At 41.1% G+C, this 24,676-nt stretch overlaps 1 long non-coding RNA gene across 1 annotated transcript; it reads left to right on the forward strand.

The window, feature by feature from the left end:
- Window positions 1–1,842: 1,842 nt before the first annotated feature.
- On the forward strand, window positions 1,843–23,630 carry LOC131583023 (uncharacterized). Its single transcript, XR_009278427.1, has 3 exons — window positions 1,843–1,921; window positions 12,603–12,666; window positions 23,558–23,630. It is a non-coding gene; the product is annotated as an uncharacterized LOC131583023 (long non-coding RNA).
- Window positions 23,631–24,676: the final 1,046 nt, after the last annotated feature.

The following is a 24,676-nucleotide window of genomic DNA, read 5'->3' on the forward strand; positions in this document are numbered from 1 at the left end:
CTGCAATGCTTGGTGAGATGGGCATATGTGTGAGAAACAGCTCTGAGGGTTTGCGAAAGCAGAATGCTGCCAAGAAGGCTCCATGAGTTCTGATCTACAAACCCCCCTAGACCCCAGCTGATGGTTAGTTCTAAATAGATTTCATCTGTGTTGAAACATGTGCACAGATTTGTGCATGTTTACATGTTTTATATCCAGAGCTGTTTGTTGTTTCTAAGGCAAAGAGCTCTTCTCCAGAGTAGTTCCCTGTGTTGTGCATATTTCATACACGAAAAGCTGATAATAGCAGATTAATGATGAGAAGTTTTCTTCTGCTGGCCTCAGATCATGTTCCTTAACAGGCACTGGAACTACATTTTAAATGGCAGCAAAAGGAGAGCCCACAGTGGGAATAGCCATGGGATTCAGATATCAACACATTCACTGGCACGTTGGAAGTGATGTGACGCCTCTGACAGAAATAACATGGGTGGGTATGGATCTGCTCTTTGAGGTCCAGGCAAGTGCAAATGTGAAGAGAATACAGTGAAGAGTTTATCCAAGCTCCTTTTAAATGCAAAGCAAAATGAGCAGTATTTGATTACAGCCATCTGAGAATGTGAGATGGATGGCTGACTGAGTTAGGAAGGCTTTGCTTTGGAAAGACACCACCTGGTTCTTCAGCAAGAATAGCTGGAGCATATTGCAGTAACTACATAGCTGTAAGTGTGTGAAGAGGCTTGTACCCCCTTAATAACACTGTGTGTTTGTGTAGTGATCCCACCCTTAAGGAGCTCATGTGAGGAGAATAAGCTGTGATGACGCTTTAAGGCCATTTTTTCCTGTCAGTATAGCACTGTTTCTGTGTTGGGAGACATCATGCTGCTGCTCCAGACTGCGTACCTAACTGCAGTAGCAATGCTGGTAGAGAAGCAGTCTGCAGTCCAAGCAAACAGCCAGCATGAAAAGTGGGTCTGCACTGCAGCAGGGGTGAGCATCAGTCACTGGGGTGGGCTGCTGCTGCTCAGGGAGCTCCAATCTGCTCCATTCCAAAGCCGTAATTGTAGTTCCAATTTTTGTGGAAAAATACACATCTCTATCCCTTCCCACCCCTCAAAGTCTCTTGGAGAAGCTTGAATTCTCTTCTTTTGCTTGCTTGACTCAGAAACCATAATGTACATTATCACATATTATACCATGTTTGAATGGATACAAAAATTGTTAAACAACAACAACAACAACAAATAATGTTAAACAACATAATTTTTTTATTAAAAGAAAAAGCAATGGAATTAGGCAAGGAAATTGTCTGTTTACTTTCAGGCTTGAGCATAGTTGTTGACAGACAACGCAATTTAAAAAGAGAAATGAGCTTCTTCCCAGGACCTTTTATAAAGAGGCCTTGTCCAGCTCAGAATTTGGGAAATGCAGTCCATTTTCTGTGGCTTGCAGTTGAGGTCAGCCTGTCTGTGATTGCGAGTATCTCTAGACTTTGGCACTGTGCTGATTTAAGCCCTAGGGCATGCATTTAAATTGTCACATATAGTGTGTCTCATCCTGACACATCTTCTTCTGTAGAAATGAAGAATAATACAGCACTTGTGCTGCAGAATAAGACAGTGCTCTCTCCTCAAGCATGAAAATTGTCTGCAAATTTCAGACATGTTTTCCTTGATTGTGGCGGCTAATCAAGGGAAAACCCGAAGTTCATTCTGCTAGGGGATGAACAGTGCTTGGCAGTGTAGTGATTATTAATGCAGTTAATTATTTCTAATGCTGTGTCTGTCCTCTGAAGAGTTCAATATCTCTAGACAAGGCTTTAATGATCCACAGCCACCCTGTGGTTTCACCCAGGCAATATTGCATCTTCAGACCAGTTTGCAATGTGCTGTCCCTCAGCCTGTGCTCTCCCCTTGCTTTGTGGCATGTCACAGCTGCTATGGTGAGGCTGGGTGGGTGGTTTTTAACAGGCTTTGTTTTCTTACAGCTTTCTATTGTCTCTGTTTTCTTCACTCTGCCTATAAGCTTTTGATATTGTTGATTGGGGAACCTAAAAAACCCCAAACCCAAACATTTGCCCACATGGGGGAATGGAAATAGTGTTTGAGGTTGCCATGGCTCTCAGAGTTGGTGGAGTCCCTAGAACATGAGCTAGGAAAGCAAGGCTTTACTGATTTGTAAGCTGATGGGGAGAAATTATCTTCAATAACACCTGTTTGCTGATATAATTCTATTGTAATTTCATAATTGTGATATCTTTCTCTAAGTTGTGGTTTTTATTAGATCCGCTTATGCTAGAACTTCATGTTCAGGAAATCTTCATTTTAAAGTCATATGTCACTACATATAAACAACTTCTCTTATACTTAAAACAGTTGTTGAGAATACAATTTTTTAAAAGTTCTAAAATCAGCTGCATAACTATATTTCTTTACTTGAAAACTCTTTTTTCAATTTTCTCATTTATGGGATAGGTCCTGTAAATTGACAAAATTTGTTTTACTCTGAGTAAACTATATTTGCTACAAAATTATTGGCAGACCATATTTCTTTACCTGAGAGCCTATGGGGCCACATCCTGTAATCCCTTTTGTGTCATACTTTTACAGCTGTGTTTATTGTTCTTTTTGTTTTGAAAAAGCCAGTTATTGGAATTGTTTTAATTTGGCAAGTTGACCCACTCAATGACTGTGTGGTTTATTGAGAGCTGAGTGCAGTTCTGCCTTCATCAAGAGCTTTGTGCTCATGGAATATCTCCATTTGTAAATGTTCTGTTAAAAAGCACTAATTTTTAAAAAGAAAAATCTCTAAAAGTATCTGACATCCTAGAGGAGTTTTTAATGAAAGCTCTCATGCAAAACTTGGAAGTAAAAAAATGTTTTCTTTATCAAGAAGCCATAGTTAAAAATTGGCTTCAAGGAACAGAGAATGATTAATGAAGCTCCTCTTCTTTAGTGCACTAATCCTTCTTGAGATTTAAATGTCTGCTATGGAAAATTTGGAGTGAATGATTTATAAAAGAAATTAGGCAACAAACAGGGCTTGAGGTTTCTGTTCACAGCAGAAGATAAAAAGCTTCTAGAATTAAAAAATATTATTATTTAATTTCTGAGTATTTTTCATACTGGTTTCCTGACATATGTACTGTTAATTAGGCAGCAATGATTTTCTTTCATTTGCACTGCAAATTACACCAATAATTATGCTTTTATTCACAGAATATATTTTGTTAACTGACCTTGGGTTTAGAGTGGAATACAAAATGAGAAAGAATTGTTACGTTCAGCTGATGCTTTGAGATTCCTAGGGAGTTCTGCTTTTGCTAACTTTGAATTTTAATTTTGGAGACACTAACAAAGATATACAACAGAAAGGTTTTAACTAAGTATATTACTTTGACAGAAGTCACTGGGTTCTACAATTAATTCTCACCAGTAGATCAATGCACTTCATAAGCTGCAAGTCATTCTGACAAGATGAAACAAATGCAATCGTTAGTGAAATCCTGATAATTTGGAACAACGGGCTGTGAAACTAGGTCAGTTTGTGTCTTTGAAATTTTTTTCCCCTCCATAGTATTTCATACTTGGCTTATCTTGATAATACACTTGACATCTTTGGTGAGTGATCATATGCTAATTTAAAGTCATACTATATACGTAAATTCAGAACAACATTGAGAGGTGTTTCAGCAGGATGGCAAAAAACTTTAACCACTGAGTGTGACTCAAATATTTTTCTGTTAAAATGTATGTTTTTTCCTATTCTGAAGAAAATAAGGGGAATCTTATTTTTGTAATTTGAAGATAGGTATTTTAATGACTTAGGGCTTTTTTTTCCTGTCCCACTGAAAAACTGTTTTGGAATTTTTGGGGCAGATTTGGAAGAATGTGGTCTTCTTTTAGATTGCTCATCCAGGCTACTACAGCCAAGTGCTATGACTGCTTCTGTCAAGAGCATCCATGGTAATTTATTGGCCCCAGTCTTCTTGGTGAAGTCAGTGCTAAAATATTGTTGACTTCAGTAAGAAAGTTCCATTATCTTCAGATGTTGCTATTTGGATTTTGTGATATTTCTTGGAGCACATATGCAACTTCAGGTGTTCAATACTCTGTAGGATGTTTTCATTAGGAAAGCACGTAAAACTACTATCCCTTTCTTCATATATTGTTTATAGCTCTCTATCCTTACCAATTCTTTACCATAGGTTTCTTGCAGATATTCAGAGGTGAAGAAAATGTTTATAAAGGCTTATTGTGGAGGATGGTTTCTGATAATTGCTAGTATGTTGTAAACTTTTTTAGAAAGTAAGAAATCCTTTTTTTGTTTCCTGTAAAAAAAGTTTGACTCAAGATAGCTGTTTTCCTGAATTAGTGATGTATTCCATCTGTCTGTATCTCTCCTCTGTCTCTCTGTTTTTTTTAAGGTGTGAATTCAGTGAATATTTGCTGGGCTGGCTGCTGGTGAATAATAATAATAATGAGAGTGCCTGAGGTATAATATATATTTAATTAGACAAATAATATAAAAACATAATATTTTGAAAGTTTTAGACTTCTGTTCCTTTCTTATGTTTGCCTCTGATTTGCACTAGTTATGTAATTATTACTTGCCACTTGGGGAGAATAGAAAAAAGGTTTAGATTAAAAGTGCTGCTGAACTTAAGAAAAAGATAAAGATGTGGATGACAACAATGAAGAGATCTATTGACACTTCTTTGCTAATAAGCCTAAAATATTACACCTGTAGGACATAACCTAGCTTCTTAACTTAGCTTTTCAGAGGTGCTGACCACTGAGATCTTTGCCCCACAGATCAACCTGCAGAGCACTTGGCTGCTTATGCTGAAAAAACCCCAAACATGCAAACCCTGCATAGGGAGTAAAGTCAAATTAAAATCCACAGTCAAGGTATTTTACCTCATCTTCTTTTTCCATCCTTTTTCTCAATAAGTGTTTTTCCATGTGGCATAAAACAGCAACTAAGAGACATAATAAGGATAGATCTGGGGCCATGTAACAATATTTATTGTCCTTTGTAACACAACAGGAAGAGTTGGCAGTTGCTCAGTGACAGCTTTCCAGATCACACTGTTTCTGGTAGACTTACAGCCCAGGGAGACCAGAAGCAACCCAGCTCAGTAGGTTACGGCCTTTCCAGCATAATTTCACTAGGCAGAGATGGAATGGTGCAATGTCAGCAGCTGTGGATGCCCTTGGGAGTACCTTGTTAAGTACAATGTACTGTTAGTATATTATCGGATTTGGAAAGAATAGTAAATAACATAGTCAGTTGTAATTTTCTAGTGTTAGGATAATATAGCTGCAACCTGTTCCCTTTTGCAGATTTGCTCGTGTTCATGGCTGAATTTTTGGTGGGTCTCATGGGACTCTGTTTAGTTACAAACTCTCTTGCTTGTCACCTGCATGGAAGTCTGAGTCTCTACTCAATTATAAGTTCCAAATAGCATGTTTCTGACTTGTATCTGCTTGGGATACTGGCATGCCAGTAATAACAGACTACCATTAAAATTCCAAAACACCCAGAGAAAAGCGCTTGCTTCCATTGCTAGAAGGTATTTGGGGGTGGGGGGTTGTTATTTCTTTTGGGGTCTTTGTGGCATTTTTTTGTGTGTGTGTCTTTTTTGTTTTCTTTTGTGTTTTTGGTTTTGATTTTTGTTTAATTTTCTTTTTTTAAAGAAAAACAGACATTTTCCTAAGCAGATATTTTAAGCCTTCCAAATTACCCTGATAAATTATTACCTTCTCTCAGTACTCCTTGCCCTTCAGGGTTTTCCACTGTAGCGTGTTTTTCCACATACTCACTGAACATTTGTGTTTTAGCCAAAGATAGGTTTGTGCACTGAGTGGGGTGTTGAAGTGTTATAAGCCATTGTTTTGCACAAAAAGAAAATCCAAATAGTGTGCTGTACATTCAGATATAGCCCAAGCAATGCAAACTCATGTGAAAATGAAAGTCTTTGAAATGTGAATGGGTTTCTTTGGGTATCATTGTCCTGTCTGCAACTGAACTTCATCGAGGCACAGATGTGTGGAGCAGGGGGGCTGCACTGTGATGACTTATCATGAGGGTTTCTTTTAGCAGGCTAGGAAAAATTGCAATGCGAATAAAGGGAACTTGTTTAGTTCGGGTGAAGACTCTATTAATGAGACCCATTATTCCTATTTTTGGAGAGTGTTAGGTTTTTTTAAAAAATATATACAATGCTGTATTATTTTTGATTACAACAGTATTCACTGGTCACTTTTATCTTTGTGTGAATTTCTAATTATACATGTTAGAGGAGTGATTTTTACTGTAAATAGTAATGTGGTTTTCTTTCACTTGATCTCTCTGTACTAGATTCTGTTTCATTGTTCACTTTCTTCATCACAGTATATTGCTTATTTTATCTTTCAACAGACATTTCTTTACATCCTCTTGCATGGCCCTCCCCTCCCCCTTGCAACTTTTTGAAAAGGGCTTTATCTAAGCTGGCAGTTTCATTTCTCTTCTGATCTATTTTTTGATGGATGTGCATTCACTTCTGGTAGTAAGCCCAGTACTGAAGTCTTTATTCAAGGCCAAAGTGTGGGGGCTTGATTGTGGCTTCTGGTTAAGGCTCTTACCTCCAATTTCCTGGAGCTAATGGGGAACTTAGAGACCAGAGGTACTGGCTGCTTAACTGCAAGGCTTTCAAAGCTTTTCAGGGTGGATATTGGCAATTTCCAAACTTTGAAGTGATTCCTCTTGAGACCTGAGCACATAGCATTTGTAGCTGCCAGCCATTTCTAGAAAGCTGTTTTCCACCCCTTGTGGGCACTGCGAAACGGCGTATTTGCCTTGCTCCAGTGCTGGATCTGTCTGTCCATGCAGCTGCACAGTGAGAGCAAAGGGCAGATGATACCTCCTGATGGTCCCATGGTGTCTCATCACTGAGCTTGTCTTTTCATGTCCTTGCTGAGGTCTTCTGAAGGGCCAAAAGCATGAATAAAGAGTGTAGAAGCTGGTGCAGAAAAGTGAATCAAAAGCTTTGTAGACCCAAGTGGTATGAACAACAGCTTTAGGAGAGGGAAATGAAGTTCTGGAAGTATACAGAAGATGAACTCATTACCTGGACATGATAAATAGGAAAAACAGCAGTCATCCAACCTAAGCCACTCCCTGCATCTCTAAAATGAAATGAAGCTGATTTGCAGAATGACCAATGACTGGAAATTCAGGTATTTGTTTTGTTCTATTTTTCAGATGCAAAATCAAAGTAAAATCCAGTTGTCCCATACAAATGCTGTACAAATGTGAGTGACTTAAATCCAACATTTGTATATTAAACAGATTGTTTAATATAGTATTAGCATTTGGAGTGTCACAATGAAGCTTTTAGGTTAACATCCTACTAAGATGAATGGGAGATGTTCATACCTCAGGCTGCAGATTCAACAAGACTATGATTTACATAGCGAAGGCTGTATCTTGGCTAACCAGAAGGGCTGCAAACATCATTTTTCTAAAGGGAAGCTTCAATTCCGGGGAACACATTACAGACTGCAAAAGGCCCCAGATCAGAAAGCCACTGGAGCTGGGTAGCCGCTGGCTGTAACTTTAAACTGAAAGACATCAAATGGGCTTTGCACTATAAAAGTCAAGATCTCAGCCAGGTGCTCCCCACTCCTGCTTTGAGACTTTCTTTGCTTCCTCTTGCCACCTTTCCCCAGAACTGATTTTCAGATAGGAATGTAGGTCAAGGATCTAGTGACCTTTACTGACCTTAATGTTATGCCCATTTTTTTCCCCTTTTTTAACTACTATGTCTCCTTATCTGTGCTTAATCTTTAAGATTCTCCCTTTCTTCCATATGGTTTTTATTGTCTCTTATGTTGATGTATTGTAACATTAATTATTTTCCTTCCTTAGTGCCACGTTTTTCCCCACAGGACCTTTTCCACTTGCCTGTTTTCCTGTTTTTTGTCCTTGCTGTCTGGCATACTATAATTTTTTATTATGCACTGTCATCCTAAGGAGCTCCTCTTTGCACAGCCATATGTATAGATGTGGATTTTCTTTAGATCTCTCCCACATAAGCTCCCTTGCCACAGAATAAGGCTCTCCTGTAAATCCCAGGATGCTTCTGCCTTCAGCACACAATGGAGCAAGACAGCCTGAATTTTGCAGTAAGGTCAAATTGCAGACATTGTGCCTGTGTGTTTTGGAGCTGAAAGCCTTCATGCTCTTTCTAGCACACACTGGCTTTATTTGGGCTCCAGTCTGGAGTGCAAATGAATGTGGCTGCATTTTAGTTCCAGTCGGTTACATCACAAACTCAATGCATTGCCGGTTGGCCTGGCTGGGGATTCCACAGTGACTGGGAAGGGAATAGCAGGGGCAGTAATGCTGAGATACATTTGATGAGGTTTCCCCAGCAGCACCTTCTTGTACTATGCTGGATATATTGTTTATGTCTTTTGCTACTGAAGTCAGTCAGTTCTTCTGAGTAGTTAATACAAGTATCAGATCATATCAGGAGAGGTTAAACTGATTATTTTTTTAAAGGACATCTGCTGGTGAATTTTGCTTTGCAGGGCAATGCATTAATTTTTTACCAGTCCAACTTGTGTAATTAATTAACTGGCCACAGATGAGATAGACATAGAACTTGAAGATTTTGTTTTTCTGACCTATATTACTGCATACCTTGATTTCTCTTTGTAGTACCTCAGTAGAGCTGGAATGAGAGTCACTCTATTATTGGCTCCCTGTTGCATTGCTTTCAACAGCTCAACCATCATGGTATGTCATACAGCCATGCATTTGAAACTCAATATACTTACTGTCTAATAAGCTTCATTTTCTGTGCCACTAGCTTGTGTTCTATAGTGTTGGTTTCCCAAGCATGATACTAAGCAATTTTAGGAAATGCTGGTACAACTGTAGCAATTTTCCTCAATTTGTTCCTGACAAAGAACTCGCTTCAAAATTGAGTTGGCTTCCTTTTTGTTCGAAACACTGGTAGACACAATTAGCCTCATTAACCCTGGTTTCTGTTTCATAACAGAAAATTAGCCTACAATCACTGGTTTGCTGGAAAACACTGTTGTAATTAGTCCTCGACAGTTTGATATGAAAATCCATAGTGCTTTTAATTTCTCTGACATATACAGAAAACATGCCTGATTTCTCACTTATCTTGGGGATTGAGATAAAGTCAAGGACCAAGTCCTTGGCTCACTTAGAGCACTGTTGAACAGATTGGACAAACATCTGTCCATAGAGTCAGAGGTGCGCAGGTCCCACCACACAAGAGGGCAGGAGGTGGTTTTTGGAGGTCGTCTGCAATTCTGTGAAATTCTGACCCTTCAAAGAGCATGAGACCCAAATAAGGACCACTTAAATCTGGGCCCCCCTGACTGGACACTTTTCCCTACTGGTCCTCCCGAAATGCAGTATTATTCCAGATTTATTGCAGACTAGAGCTCAGCCTTGTTCCAGCTCTAGGATTGTGGTGGCATGAAGTCAATTTTTTTATCAGCTTATAAATGAAGCAACTTAAAGGTGAATCAGAGTAATTATTCTTAAACCTCTATAGATAATCTGAAATTGGTTGATCGAAGAGATTTATCACCACCTTTAGAACCTGCATCACTCCAGTGAGTATGTCAATGAGTATGAGTATGTTCTCCTGAAATAATTAATTATTTCAAGGCTGTTATTCCAATTAGAAAGGAAAGCAAGAATTCATATGGGTTGCTAAGGCATTAGCTCAGGGCATCACATCAGGGGCATCACTCAGAAGTTCACAGAACTAGTGCTGTGGTAGGGTGAGGCATATGAGATCAAACTGCAGTGAACTGGTGTCCAAATTGTGTCAGGCTCTTACCCAGACACCGCAGAGCAGAAATAGAGGTCTGTGTACACCTGTGTGTGCAGAAATGTACCCAAGGACTTTTCTGGAGATTTGGGTACCTCAGGCTAAATTACTTTCCCCTGTGAAATGGCAAAGGTTTGTGTAAAACCAGGCACCTCTGCTTGCCTTAAAAGCGAGAAGACAACCTTATTTTAAATTCAGCATCGAAACTCAAAGAGCAGTTCCTAATCTAGGTCTGTCTTTTCCATGCCTCTTGTCATCCAGGAAACAGGGATGGTGAGTGCCAAGCTCTGAATGTGTCATGAGCGAGTTTAGTGAAGGATTTTGTATAAATGCTTAGCAGTATTCTAGTGAAAGTCAAGAGAAATTTTTTATAATTAACAGCATCTTAATTCTAGCATGCAGGAAAGATGGCAGGTTTACAAAAGCTTCTAGGGCTACTTGTACAAGAAGGAGCTGAAGACTGAACTGAGTCATTTGTGGGATAATCCCCTTCCTCCACAACTCTCTAGTGCCTAGTGAAATTTTTGCCTAAGGGACATCTTTCTCCTGCATTAAATGTTCTTCTTATTTCTCAATTGTTCTCTCTAAATGCATATGACACCCTGGGGGTGTCTCCATTTGAATGATCTCAATTGCTTGTGTCCACTTGGGTGCCAGGCTAGAGGACTGTGAAGAGAAGCTGAGCTATTCTATCTTGCTAGCTGAACTACAGATAAGGGTAAGGACTTCTGTAATTCAAGTTCAGGTCACTACATATATTTGTATTAAGTCACTAAGTAAACAAGCAGTAACTAAATAAATAGTAATTTAATTTATTAGATGCCTTGAGTATTTAAAGAAAAATATTGGGGAAATGAATATGAACGTACTTATTCCACAAAAAAATATACAAGCACTGACAGAAAACAAAGCCTTCAATCGCCATGTTCGGCTCATTCATGCATGAGGCAACCTGTGTGCAAAATGTTAGTGTTTGGAATGTCACCCAATCAAGTAGTCTTAATTGGCTGAACTACTTAGGTGCCTCTCCATATAGAAATAGGTTTTACCATTTTTTGTGTTGCACTTTAGCCCCTCCAAAGTATGCCTGAGCTTTACTGTGCTTCCAGCCTACTGAAGAGTTTTCTAAGGCCTATGCCATGATATGCTGAATTGTTACCTAGCACTTCCTCTAGCTGAGAGCCCCAAGGCACACAGCTCCCTCAGAACCTGATCTTGGGGGAGCTCTGGAAGTAGTCCATGGATATGACCTGGTAATAGCTCCTATTTAGGAGTAGTTTTCCTATTGCAGTGTGGCATGGTTGTGCCCAACTGGACTTCAGGGTACCTGCAATTTCACTTCTTCCTGCAAGAATGGAATTGGAGCCCCATTTTCACCTGTGCCAGCACAGCTATGCTGCCAGTCATGTGAAATAGCCTCATCACCTGAACAGTAGGTGAGAAGTTCAAGTACTGGAGGTCAGCTGAATGGAACACAAATTACAGGGAGTGAGGGGAGCATGTGGGGCTTCAGTTCCTGCTAGCAAAAATGCATCAGTGGGTACTCCAAGCAGTGTTCAGGTAGAGGTGTGCTCCTGTGAAGGAAGCACATCCTCCCCAGGTGCACAGTGGGGAATTCACACTGTGCAGTGTTGTCAGTCTGCAAGGCTGAAGAGCACAGAGCAAAGATGATAACTAGAGCCTCATGAGTGATCTCCATGTTGTACTCCGGCTTCTCAGCTTCTTCAGTGATGCTTTTTTTTTTTTTGTGATGAAGGAGGATAAATCATCCAGACCATATCAATCAATTCACCCTTCTGTAAAATGATTATTCGTAGCAGTTTCTGATTGCCACACTGTGCTGCATGTGACTGTTTGAAAGATGCCTTGAGATGCTTGCATGAACATTTCTATATAAAGGCAAAGCACTATTAAGTATCTGCCTCAGAACAGAGTCAAACTCTGCAGGGGAGAAGTTTCCTGTGCATGCACACACAGACTCTATCGCTTGGCCTGTATTTGTCAACACATGTTTGTCCATACTCCCTTTTCTTGTTTACTCATTTGGTTATTTCACACTACATTCACCCTAACCTGAAAAAGAACAGATTAGATTTGATTATTTCAAAGATCTGCAAATGTAGTAGAATGCACAAGGGGCATTTTTGGCATTATTGTTCTGTGTATTTTGTTCAGATAATTAAGCATGAAAAGGTCACCTTGTGTTCTAACAGAAAGCATAGAGATATGGCAGAGAGAAAAGCCAAGTTTGAGCAAAAACACTTCAAGGAGAAAGGATCAGCAGCTGACAATATTTATTAGTTCTTTGGTGTTCCCTAAGATGCTATAATACAGCAACCTTATGGCTATACACTTAGTTTTCAAAAGCTGAATATGAAGTATGAAATTGAATACAAGTTAAGGGCTAGGCAGCTTGAAGAGTGCACACTGGTGACAGGCGTTTGGCAGTGTTCTTTGGTACACACATCCAGATGAGGTTTGTTCGAAGCACATCAGCCATGACACTTTAACTGTCAAGAAGAGGCCACATGCAAGGGTCCTTCTCTTGCCATGTGCTTCTGTATCTTGTCAGTATCATGTCCATAAGTAAATTTAAAAAAAAAGCAAACCCCAAACAAAACTTTTTTTGTTCTTTAAAGGAATCAGTACAGTGGATAGATCTGGATTATCAAGTCCCAGCAATTTTTTTCCTGAAGCCCTTCCCATCTCAGAGATGTTACTCTGTTTTCATGTTCTACTTGTGGTTTTCTGTTTGCAGCTTAACTCTGCTCATTTTTCATCTGGTGAATGCTTCCAGTGCAAGCCACTGACTGGACTCACAGGTAAGCTTGGTTCACCTTGCAACATTCAGAAATCCCTTCCTGAGTTATGAGCATGGAGGAGGGATTCAGAGGGCTGTTCAGAGCCCCCAGCAGCTTTGGGGTGTGAAACAGGGCCAGATGTGAGCTGTTGTGTGCACATGCAAAACCAGTCTTTCCCTGTCCTTTGCAGCACCAGTGGGACTAAAATAGCATAACTAGTTTCTTGAGGATGACCTCCGCTCTCATAGTACCTAAGATTGGAAGGTTGTATAGATTTCTGTTTCATGTTGGACAAATGAGTGCAATGGATGAATATAATAAGAAACCATTTTTCTTCTGTTCCTGGCTCTCACAGAAGATATTTAAAATTCACTCTTAGGAGACCTTCTTGCCTCATCTATGATTGGCAGGGGGACTGTCTGTACTATGCAGAGATGTAATTTATTTATTCCTTCTATTTGTGACCTGGAGTTCTTTGAGCATTTTCCCCCTCTCATGGAAAAAGTAATTCTCTCTCCTACTTCAGTCCTACATCCTTTCTTATGAACACTTGGTAAAGATTTCATTTTTCTGCAATCTTTTTCATCTCTTACTAAATAACCCTAGCACTCTCTTAGAGCCCTGCTGACATTTTGTTTCTTATATACTTGAAAAATTCTTATTTGTCTTTATTCCTTGAAAATATTTTCTACTCTTCCTTTCAGCCTTTCCTAGCCAGATTTTATTCTTTTATTCTTTTAGTTTTACTCCGGCACTTGCTCACTTGTTGATATCATGTCCCTTGTCTCATATACCTTTCATATCTTTTAGTTACACATGCATTCATTTTTCTTTTTGTGTCTTTTTTTCCTGTATTTTACTTCACTGGATGGCCTTTATTCTTCTCCATCTGCTGAATCACACAATGCTCCAGTCCTTTTTTGGCTTTTCCGAGGCCAGGAAAAAAAACTAAGAGAAAGGAAATAGTGAAGGCTTGGTGTACATTGTGTATGTAAAAGGAATAACTTCAGAAGGATTGGCAGGGTTTCAGCAAGTAGTAGACTCCTGGTGGTGCTTGTCCTCAGTGAAACCGTGACCATGTTTAAAGCTAAACTACAGCACTTGCTTTTAGGGGCAAATGGTAGCCCTTGTTCCTAGAGGTTGGGTTCCCTATGAAACAGGAGCAATGTAATTATCAGATTCCTTCATGGCAAACCCAAAGTTTGCTTCTTTGCTGTAGAATTTTTTCCCCCCATACAAGCCTGCTTATTCTCCCCTCCCTCTTTCCTGAGATGCTCTGCTTGAGTGCACCTATTGACTGTGGTAAGACAGAGCTTCCAACTGGCCTTGTTTCACTCTGTTTCAGCCTTAACCCCATCCCTGTGATTTCTGGGTCACCTTCTGCTTGGTATGTGTGCAGTGTCTTGCCTGAAGTTCTTGAGTCTCTCCTGATCAGGCCTCTGTATGTGTCTACAGAGCTCAATCACAAAACCAGAAATTCCTGAGTTAAAAATGCCACTACAGCTCCTTTTTGTGACTGTATTCTCTTCAATGCTGCCACAGTGGGCCACGAGCAGACTTTCCAGCAATGCAGCTAACTGAGCAGGCTTTGAGGACTTCAAAAGTTCTCCTGCTTACCAGATAGGCAGGATTAAAGGAAAATGATGGTACTTCCATAAGGCTTCTGAAAGTCATTACATGGTTTCAGGTGAGATTATCACCTCTCCTGGTTTTCAGTTTAACTTTTGGTTGAACAGCTGTACTCTTGGAAGAGGACAGGATGAAACAACAGCCTGAAAATACAGGGAAGCAGAAGAAGCCTCCAGTAAGATGCGCTCCTCACTGAAAAATATTCTACATCTCCATCTCTGATGCTGCAAATTCAGAGCAGGAGAGGGGGCAGAAAGCCAATGGTTCAGGCTGATAGAATTTAGTCTTGCAGGAGAGGAAAAAACCCATTTTCTGCAACCACATAATCATCTTGCACGGTGTGTAATGTTTATAAAGAACAGGGGGTCACATATGGCTGGCTGTCAGCAAGAAACAGCAAGCTTGAATTAACATTAAAAGAGCTGAGTACTTAAGAAATAATGTAAGTACATGTAACAAAAATAAATGGTTTCAGCTGTGATAAAAGAACAGTCTTTCTTTCCTTCAGACTTGGCCCTATGTTTCCTTCCTTAATTTCTTCTGTCATGTTAAATTATTTACAAAATGCATCCTGGTATTGAAAGGGTAGGACCTAAAGTAGTCAGTTTCTTTACTAGCCCTGTGGTAGCATTTAACAAATCAACTTAGACCTACAAAAGAAAAATTTCTACAGGCCTTTTGAAGCACTGCCACATCTAAAGAGATGTTCAGGTTTGGAATACAGAATGCTGTTGTGCAAACAACTCATGCTGGGACAATTTTAGAAGCTCATGTTATTCCCTTACTGACTTAAGCAGCCCCCATGGTCCAGTTGTATGATATTAGGGATGGGAACAAGAGCTGGATTTAGATAACTAAGGATGGCCTTAACTGTGTGGGATAGTTGTATGTAGGAAAGAAAGAGCTAGCTCTCAAGGAAAGAAAATGAGGCCAGTAAGAACTGCAGGCTTCCCTCTCCATCTTCTGGTGCTTCCTGGGGCTGAGGGGTGTCAATGTACAATGCTGTATTCTACACTGACTGCTGATTATTCAAATGAATATCAAAAAAATTACACTGCTGAAAGAATATACTGAAGATATAGTGCCCAGAAAATGCCATGTACTTCAGTGGGGAGCTTTTGTCAGAGGACAAAAGGCCTGGGGACTGCAAGAAAACACAGAAGGAAGTGTGGATCCTGTGCTTCCCTGCGGCAAAAAAAAAAAAAAAATCCATTAATATATATTGGTTATGTCCCTCAAACATTCTAATTTTTTTCCTGTGTTGTTCAGATCTTGCTGTTTCTAAGCCATGGAGAAGAGGGGGAAATGATGAAGAGCAAGGCAATGGTAGCTTTACAAGGAACAGCGGAAATTAAATATGGAGCTTGTCCTCCATCCCTTCCATTGTCTATCCTGCCTTCAGAGGCTTGCCCAAGCTGAGAATGATAAAGGGAACTGGAGGGTGGAGAGGGGTGGCTTTCTGATGGCTGGGACTGGGCTCCTAAACATCTTGCTAATGATGATCAGAGCCCACTCAGGGGACAAACTAGCTTTCTTCTCTTTTCTCTGCTATATTTTCTTGATCATTCATCATAAACTTTGATTAGAATAACTGTAATTATAAGGAAAGTAAAGAAAACAATATTCTGTCTGAGATAGTAGCTAGAGAAGGCAACAAAAAGGGTGCTTGCAAGAGCTCAGTGACAACTGGAGTGTGGAGATAGCTCCCACATTGATGGGACTCACAGAAAATAAGCTGCTCCACATCACTGTTCACAAACCTCTCACAGTTATTCACTACCTGCCCTGTGTGCATATCCTTACCCCTGCTTCTCTTTCCCAGTGTCTCTGAACCTGGAATCAGTTGGATTTCTGCTGATCCATTGGATCAGGGTGAATTCGGGCAGTCCTGGCAGGGAGGCTTACAGCTTGTACTTTCTTCTGGTTTACTTCGTGGCCTTTTCTTCCTAGCAAGGCAGAAAGGTGAGGAAGAGGTACAGAGAGAGGGAGGCTCCTGCAGAGTGCCCGGGGCAGTGTGATTGCAGCTGTCCCTTGCCACATCAGAATGGACAAGTAGGTGACAGGCCTGATCTGCTCTGTTAGCACTGCTTGGCAGAGGGGAATTATGCTATCTTGAGCAAGGCAATAACCCTTTGTGTAATTTTAACATTTTGAACGTGCTCTCTATCTATGTTGCAGATTTGCAGGGAGCTACTGTCTGTCTGCTCCAAATGTGATGATCAGGACACATTATTTGAGTGCTACACAGCAGATGCTGCATGACTTTGTTATGGAAAAAGGATTTTTTTTTTAAATTTTTTTTTTTAGGGGAAAAAACTTAATCCAAAACACAATTCACCATAACATGAAATGGACAATATTTTAATCCTACCTTGTTATCATTGTGGTGATAGTTACATAGTTCACTGGAGAAGTGAAAGTTTCCCATCTATTTAGTGTACTGGCTGACCAGTGTTCCTCCAGTCCTGGCTCTTCCCCATGGAGACAGTCTGCAATGGCTTTGTTCTATCTGTCTCATCCCTCCTCCTCCTCCCTGCTTTTGTCGCTGGTTTCCGGCAGACCTCTGCCAGCCCAGCAGTCAGCCTGCCCCACACTGCATCCCCAGCTGCTCTGCTCCCCTCTGTCCACATTTGGTTGGCTCTGTTGAGACCAGGACCTTGGCATGTGTTTTACCCTGGGGTCTGTATTTTTCTCCATGGTACTATTTATCACATATCCTTACTTTCCCAGTTTGTTATTTATTCAAGCATACAATTCACATCCTCCCACAGTGGGGATTAGTGAAGGGTCCTGCTTGGTAAATGGGAGGGTTTTTTACTCATTTGCTTTGTATCTGCAGTGGTTCTTTCATTGCTGAAGTCACTGTTTCTGGCACTCCTGTGATATTCATGCTGTGATCCTGTTCAAATGAGCTCCTTCACATTCTTGTGCCTCTTCTCCAAATGATAGGCGTTGTCTGTAGCTTCATGTGTCGTTTTTTCACTCAGCTCCATCTATGGGCTCCTTGCACCTTTCCACTTCCAGTCTTGTTTTTCATGGTAGTTTACATTCTCTTTCCAGCCTGCAGCAGAAGAGGACTGTCTTCTCCCCATCAGTTCTGGTCTGGACTGACTTCCTCTTCTTGGCAGGTTCAAGAGGATTTCTCAGAAGCACCCCTTACTGGTGCCCTGTTATTGGATTGGTCCAAAATTTCTCTCTGTTGCCAGAAGCCTCTTTTGCAGACTGTTTCTAAACACGACTCTGAAATGTTTTAATCTTCCACAGTTGCAGCTCTGCTCCTGTCTCTGTTACCTCTCCCCACTCAGCCTTCTTTGCCCAGATTAAATGAGAACTGTGAAAAATGTCATCTTCTTTATGACTAGCCCTGACCCAAAAAAGTTCCCTGCTCTGACAGCTGCTTTCTTTTTGGCAGCCACATTACTGTCTGCAGCACTTTGAAACCTTCTCCAGTTGTATCACACATTCCCAGAGAAATTCCAGCTCTGACGGCGCTTCTAATTGGTTTGTTTTTTCACTTTATGTCTTATCTTGTTTTACTCCAAGTGCTTTGTGTTGTCCTGAAGTTACCCTGAGCCAAAGAAGGTGGCAGGGATTTGCCACATTCAGTGTCCAAGCTCCAGTACCCTGGCATGGTGTAACATGAGAATTGGCATACATGGAAAATCAGTTTCAAATGGCTCATGCCAGCGCACGTAGGAATGTGTTGACTGCAGACAGTGTGTTGTGTGGATTGCACAGATAAGCATATTCCCTGCTATACCATCATTCAGTGCACAACCTGCCACAAATGTATGTATCTGCTCCTATACAGATGGACTAGTTCTTAATGCAGTTCTGTTTTCTGTAATGATCTCTAATGTGTTCACTGTCTTTGATTTGGTCTTTTGTAGCTAAATCTGTCTCAAATATACCATGCACCATAGGTATGTAGGAAAGTCAGATGGCTCTATAAGGGCTTCTTACCAATTAAAATATATCCCCTGTGGATCAATACAGTCAAGTGTTGTAGTTTGATCCACCAATACATTTATTTCCTGCAGCACAGCCACTTATTAAAGTTGCTGACCATAAGAGAGGAATGATTCTCTATAGAAATTAAACTACCACTGAAAAGTCCTTTGGTGGGGGACATTCACCTCCCTCCACAAACAGCCCAAGTGATTGAGGAGGGCTGGAACCCACCTGCAGAAACGAAGAGCAGGTTCTCTATAGGTGCTGTTCCAATTTAGAGACTGAAAAAATGGCCTCTGGCCTCTGCCCTACATGGCAAGGTAACGTGGGAGTTTTGGACCAATGGATTTGCATGCATGTGGAGCCAGCATGGAGGAATACAGAGCATTTGTTAAGTAGCTCCTTTTCTTGCCTGTAGCTCGACAGGCTGTACCTGTTTATCACCACAGTCTGCATTCAGTGACATCTGCAAGGCACCGTGCTGCACTGTCAGAAACCCCCAAGCTGGCTCTGGGGAGGCTTGAACCTGCACATTGTCAAACTACACCAGCTCTGGAGTCAGTTCAGAGCTGGGAGGTTCCTCAGCACCTTGCCTTGCAGGGAGGACAAACCTGCTGTGTTCCAGGTGCTCTGTGCATCCACAAGTGCTCTTAAAGTGTGAGCAAATGTCACTGCATGGCAGAGCCACAGCAGACACTGGTGAACAAGTCAAATGTCACTGAACTAGCAATGATACACATGATCTTCTGCCTGGTCCAGAGTGGCTCACAATGGGAGCTATTCTCCCTTGACAACCCTGAAAAGAGGACTAATGCCTACTGCTGATTGCCAGGGTTTTCTGACAGCAAAGCGAAGCACTTTTTAAAGACAATGACTTGTTTACTTTTCATCGAAACTTGAATTGAAGATATTTCATAATAGAATTTGAGCAAATTTACCAGATGTTTCATCCTACTGTGCTTTTCTGGCAGGTGTACAAGACAGAATGCTGACTAAGGCTAATAAATCAGGCTGCATAGGAAAGTCTTAGGGAAGGAATAGAATATATATGCTTGAAACCATTGGAAGATCTTACCCCATTGATCCTTGGGAATTCCTGATGTTTCCTGTGCTTTTATTAGACACTGATCTCAGATACAGGAGGGGAAGGGGGTCCTGTTCTGTACTTGTAGCCTATGGTGAGACATGGCTTTGTCTAACAGCACTCCTTGTGCTGGCATTGGAGATCATAGACATAAAAATGATTAATATATTTCTAGAGTCAGGCAATTATCTATCCAGCTGGGAGAGAATGGGAAATGGGAGTTTAAGGTACATTCAGACTGGCTGTGACCCAGCAAAGTACTGTACAAAATAATATTCCCCTCTTTGTATCCTTCTCTTCCACCCCCTCACCCCTGTCCTTTTGCTTTGTTCAGTTTCTACTTAATCTCTTTGCTTCCTTGCTGCCCCGTCCTGCTGAGCTCTGCTGGTTCCCTTGGAATCAGGAAATAAAGACACCCGCAGAAGATTTTCCTCTTCTGGGGACTTGCATTGCATGTGTTTACCACACAAAGCTGTTTTAACTCCCCTTCTCCCACAGTACCCGATTCAGTTTACTGACCACTGCCTGTGCAAGTTTGGAGCATTCAGTCTGCTTTTGCTTTCTTTTCTCTAGGCTTGCTTTTATTTCCTCTTACTGCACTTCTGCCAGCTCTCTAGATATTCACCTCCTTGTTTCTCTCCCTACATATCCAGAAAAAGCAGATGAAGTTTCCATACCATCTTCCAAGCAGAGGAAGTAATACAGGAAATGCTATTTGTGTTTGTCTGACTGCAGTAGGAAAACATACATCAAACTCTTCACTGAAGCCCACACAAGCAACGCTTGTGCTAGTGATACCTGGTTCAGTAGGGTGAAAGAGGCTTTGGGTGGTAGTACAGCATCATGTCATTCTATCCATGCTTGGAGTGATTTAATTAACGTGCCACTCAAATCTGTCTGCTGCTGAAGGCTGTGCTAGCTGGAGGCTTGCAGGGCTGCTCCTCTTGCATGGCCATTATTGAGGATTCTCCCTCAGACCAGGGTAAGAGTGGTACCAGGTAACCCCTCTTTAAATCCAGATGTGAAATCATAATACTCAAGCACGGCAGCATTCTTTGAATAAAAGCATGGCCAGATATGTACTCACAATAAACAGATTGCCTTTGAATAAAGTTTGGCCATCTGAGCGCCAGGGGAAAAGAAGCTGCATTTTAAAATCAAAATTAATAATATTTAAACAGGTTCTGTTATTCTGTGTGTTGCTTTTATCTGAAGATTGCAGGCATTTGTGATTATCTGTCATTTTATGTTTATGCAGCTGTTTTAATTCTGATAGGTCACAGAAATTTGCCACGTGGCAGTAATGGTAGCCATCTCACCCAGCACGTTACAAAAGAATGGAGAGACAGGGAGTGCTATAGCAAATTGGCACACTTAGAAAAATGCTGTAAAGCCATTCCAGTCCACTTTTAATGCCGTGTCACAACAGCCTATGCTCAATCAATTTTGGGATTTTCCAGTTATCTGTCTGAAGATGACTTCTGTGCAAGATGAAGGGCTGAGCTGGCTGTGCTAGAATTAAACCTGTGCCTCTTGTGGCAGTAGGTATTCCTTGGCCTCTGTAGCAGCTTGAGGGTTAAGGGCTGGAAAAGGCAATGCTGACTATCTTCCAGCTCCTCAGGTCTTAAAACCACCAATATCCAAAGTTATTGTGATGTTCAGCCTGTGTCTGATGAGTGAGTCTGCAGTTTGGGCACCACTCCAGCTGCAGCTGCTCTTTAAAGTTGAAAAAAAAAAAAAAAGTTTTGAAGGTGTTTGTGTTTTGTTTTGTTTTTTTTAAAAAAAGTAATTATTTTCTCATCTTTGAGAATAGTTTGGTGTGGTGTCCCTTCCCCCTACCCCTTCCTTCAACAGCAGTTTCAGTTTAGCTTGTGTCCCACGGCTCGTACTCACTGCAGCCTTAAAGGAGCACAGACCAAAGCTCAGCAATTTCCAGCAAGGCCACAGAGTCGTTGGAAAGGTTCCCACTGCCTTCTTCAGTGAGCTCTGAAAGGCAGACTCCAGCACTGCTGTAAATAATGTCTACAAGGGGCCGGATAAGGAACAGGGGCTGCACACAGCCTCACTTCCAGCGCCTTTCATTTCCTTTGTCTCTTTTTAAGAGAATCAAGGGAGTTAATTTCATGTAAATTGGCACATCATCTGATTGTTGGGCCTTTAGGGGTCTGTTTGGGGCTTTCTCTCCCACCCACAGGATTTCAGGCTCCAGGTTTTACTTGGAGGAGCCAGAGAGGCCCCTCGAGTGCCTGGAGGGGAGAGCGCAAAGTGTTAAGTGTAGAAGCAGCACTGGAAACAAGGGCAATTTTCTGGCTTTGATCTGTCACTTGGCAGTTCCAGGAGACAGGCTTGTCTGGGGCTATCTCTGCAGCAGAGTTTGGAGGTGGCTGAGAAGGCGCTTCTCAGCCTGGGGGATCAAAGTGCACCAGAGAGCAAAGGAGCATGGTGTCCTCTGAAGCAGGAGCTGCAGAATATAAATGCAGTGCTGCTGTCCGCTGGGAAGCCAGCAGGGAGAATGAGCTTCCCTGTTTCCCCTCTTTCTGTGGATTTTTCAACAGGTTAAATTGCATTTGGTTGTTAAGGATTGTGAATACTGAGAGACAAATGCTGCATCTCCAGCTCGAAGGAAGGCAGTGTTGTTAGGGTGGGGTTAGTAACCAGATGAAGTGGAAGATGTTAAGTTATTGATAACTTACTGTATCATTCCTTTAATTCAACAGAAGGTGACAAGGAGATGAATTAAATATAGGAAATAGACATGAAAGAACTCAAAGAATGTCTGTGTTCTTGTTCAACACTAAAGTACAGAATACATGATTTCATGCAAATCAGACTTCATTTATTTTCTCTTTTGCTTCTTCAGTTAAATGTGAAATGAGAACAAGAGCTTTTTTTCCAGCATCCCATACCTAGTAAATTCATTCTGGGAATGGAGCAAATAGAGTGAATGTGATTCTGGACAATGACATCGCCAATGATCCAAAAATATTTGCACTGGGTGACCTGAATAGTCTCTTGAATATAAATGAACCACAAGGGAAAATTTCTATTAAGAGCAAATGCAGTAGCTAAAAGGGTGATATAACTGAATTGGAAATATGCAGAAGGATTAAAACTTGCTGAGTTTGTACACAGGATTAAGTGAATTGACACATATGGAGAACGTAATTTCAATAATTAGCAGGTTTTTGTTCTTTGGTAATTTTTCTGGGAAACATAGTCATAATTGTCATACTATACACAAAAAAAGTTACTACTGTGGTGTAGAATGATGGAATATATCCATGTGGTAAAGGGGTGACCTGTAACCATATGCTAGATAGTAAAGAACATAGACACTTGAATCAAAATTCAACTTAATATGTTAAAATGGATGTGTTACAAAGAGTTTCCATCTGTGGGACACCTTCAAAATGACGGATTGCTCACCGGGTTATCACACAGCACTTTGCCTTTCAGGTTGGCTCTTGTTTACCAGTGAGGGACTAAAACACATGCAGGGCAGAGAATGTTGCTGAGGTCATGCAGAAAGGACCTGAATTTCTTGGTTATCTGTCCTTTGCTAACCTTCTGTGCTGTTCCTTTACACAATAATCCTGATGAAACAGGGCCAAGCAAAAGCAAGAGCTGCTGATCCTGTTGGGGCTTAGGTGTGGTTGTGGCCATTACTACTCTTCACCTGCAATCTAATACCTGCCTAAGCCATGAGTGCTTCTCTCAAAGTCAGTCAACCTGGGCCATCACAAAAGCTTACAGGGGTGGAGTTTAAAAGCCAGGAAGCTGGACCAGGCAGAATGGTAAGGGCTTGTTTGTCTTCTCAGTCTCAGGCTTCTTGTATTTTTGGTGCATGGTACTTACTATCAGGTTAAGTCGAACTTGTTAGGATTAATGTGCATTGAGGGTTACACCTCTATTTTTACAGCCTACAACTTTCCAAGGTGCCTCTCTGCCACTGAATGCTTTCATGCATGGTCTATGGCAAGTGTCACTCAGTTGTTCATTAGCTCCTTTGAGTTCTTCAAGTGATTGAATCTTTCTAACTTACTGGGGCAAGGAGTAGATCTTATATCTCTTTGTGCCATGACACAGTGTTTGCTTTCAGTAAATAATAATAGTGACAACTTGATTGTTAATGGGCTGTTAGGTGTGCCTTATAAGACCAAAGCTGTACAAATTATGTTTAGCATATATGCTTAATCTTCCTATGTGGCACTATGAACTTTATATAACATGTAATCTCTGGTGTTGCAGGACCTGTGAGCAAGACAGTCCCTTGCTGAACATTTTAAACAGTATGAGTTCCAATACCAACAATTCAGGTAAAGCATCCTTTCTGATAGTGTTAAGTATAATAGATTGCCCTGAAACAGTTGTGACCTGCCTGTTTTGCATGGCTTGGAGGATTAGCAAAGTCTTTATTTGAATTGATAGTGATTAAAAAATGTTCCTTAACAAAACAACTGTTATTGATATGATTAATAAAGCCACTAATTGGGGAGTGGTGAACAGCAGCCAAACGAAAGCTGTGACTCCAGCTCTGCAGTTAATGCCAAAACATTGTAGACAATATACAACTTTTAGTCACTGTGTACAGGACTGTGGAAGAATGAACAAAGGCTCTGATCCAGCATTGCCTAGTGCCTTCTTTGAGGCCATTGCAGTGGTGTGTAGAGAGGGTGGTTTGCTGGTTGGGATGTCCTTGGTAGTACAGGGATTCTTCCTTTCTGGCGGAAGAAAGTGTGTGTACCTGGAAATGCTTATGGTAGTGGGTAAGGACTTGATGTGGGTTTAGTTTTATGGTGTGTTTGCTTTAGTAAAACCTGAGGAATTGATCCTAAAAGTGCTGAAGGACAAAGGTAGAACATTGTGCTAGTGATCTTGTAGGATATGGCTCTGCTGTATGTTTTTGCCCTTCCTCCATGTACCTCCAAATAGTATCTGAAATCATTGCCTGTTGTGAATAGTTAATTGTATCATCTATTACCTCCTAACAACAGTCACTTGGACTACAGGGGGCTGTGTAGGGTGTTTATGGTAGGGAGTTGGGTTTTTTGTTGCTCTTGTCATCTATGCTGGGATTTGGATTTAATGCTAGAAATACATTTGCATAGACAGCGGGGCTGTAAGGCACTGTGGCTCTGGGGAGTTCTTTGCAGTTTTGTCCTGGGTAGTATCCCACAGAGATGAGTTTTACTGTCACAGCCAAAGGAAAGTGTGAACCATCTAAAGGAACACAGTCGGTGATTGCAGTTCTCAAACTGCAGAGAGGGTGTTCTTGGGCAATTCTGCTGCTATGTAGGAGACTGGTCAACAAATGGCTTTGACCTGTGATGCCAATGCCTGCTGTATGTCAGCCTTGAATAGTGGTAA

Source organism: Poecile atricapillus, chromosome 11 (genome assembly GCF_030490865.1).
Source record: "Poecile atricapillus isolate bPoeAtr1 chromosome 11, bPoeAtr1.hap1, whole genome shotgun sequence".
Lineage (NCBI taxonomy): Eukaryota > Metazoa > Chordata > Aves > Passeriformes > Paridae > Poecile > Poecile atricapillus.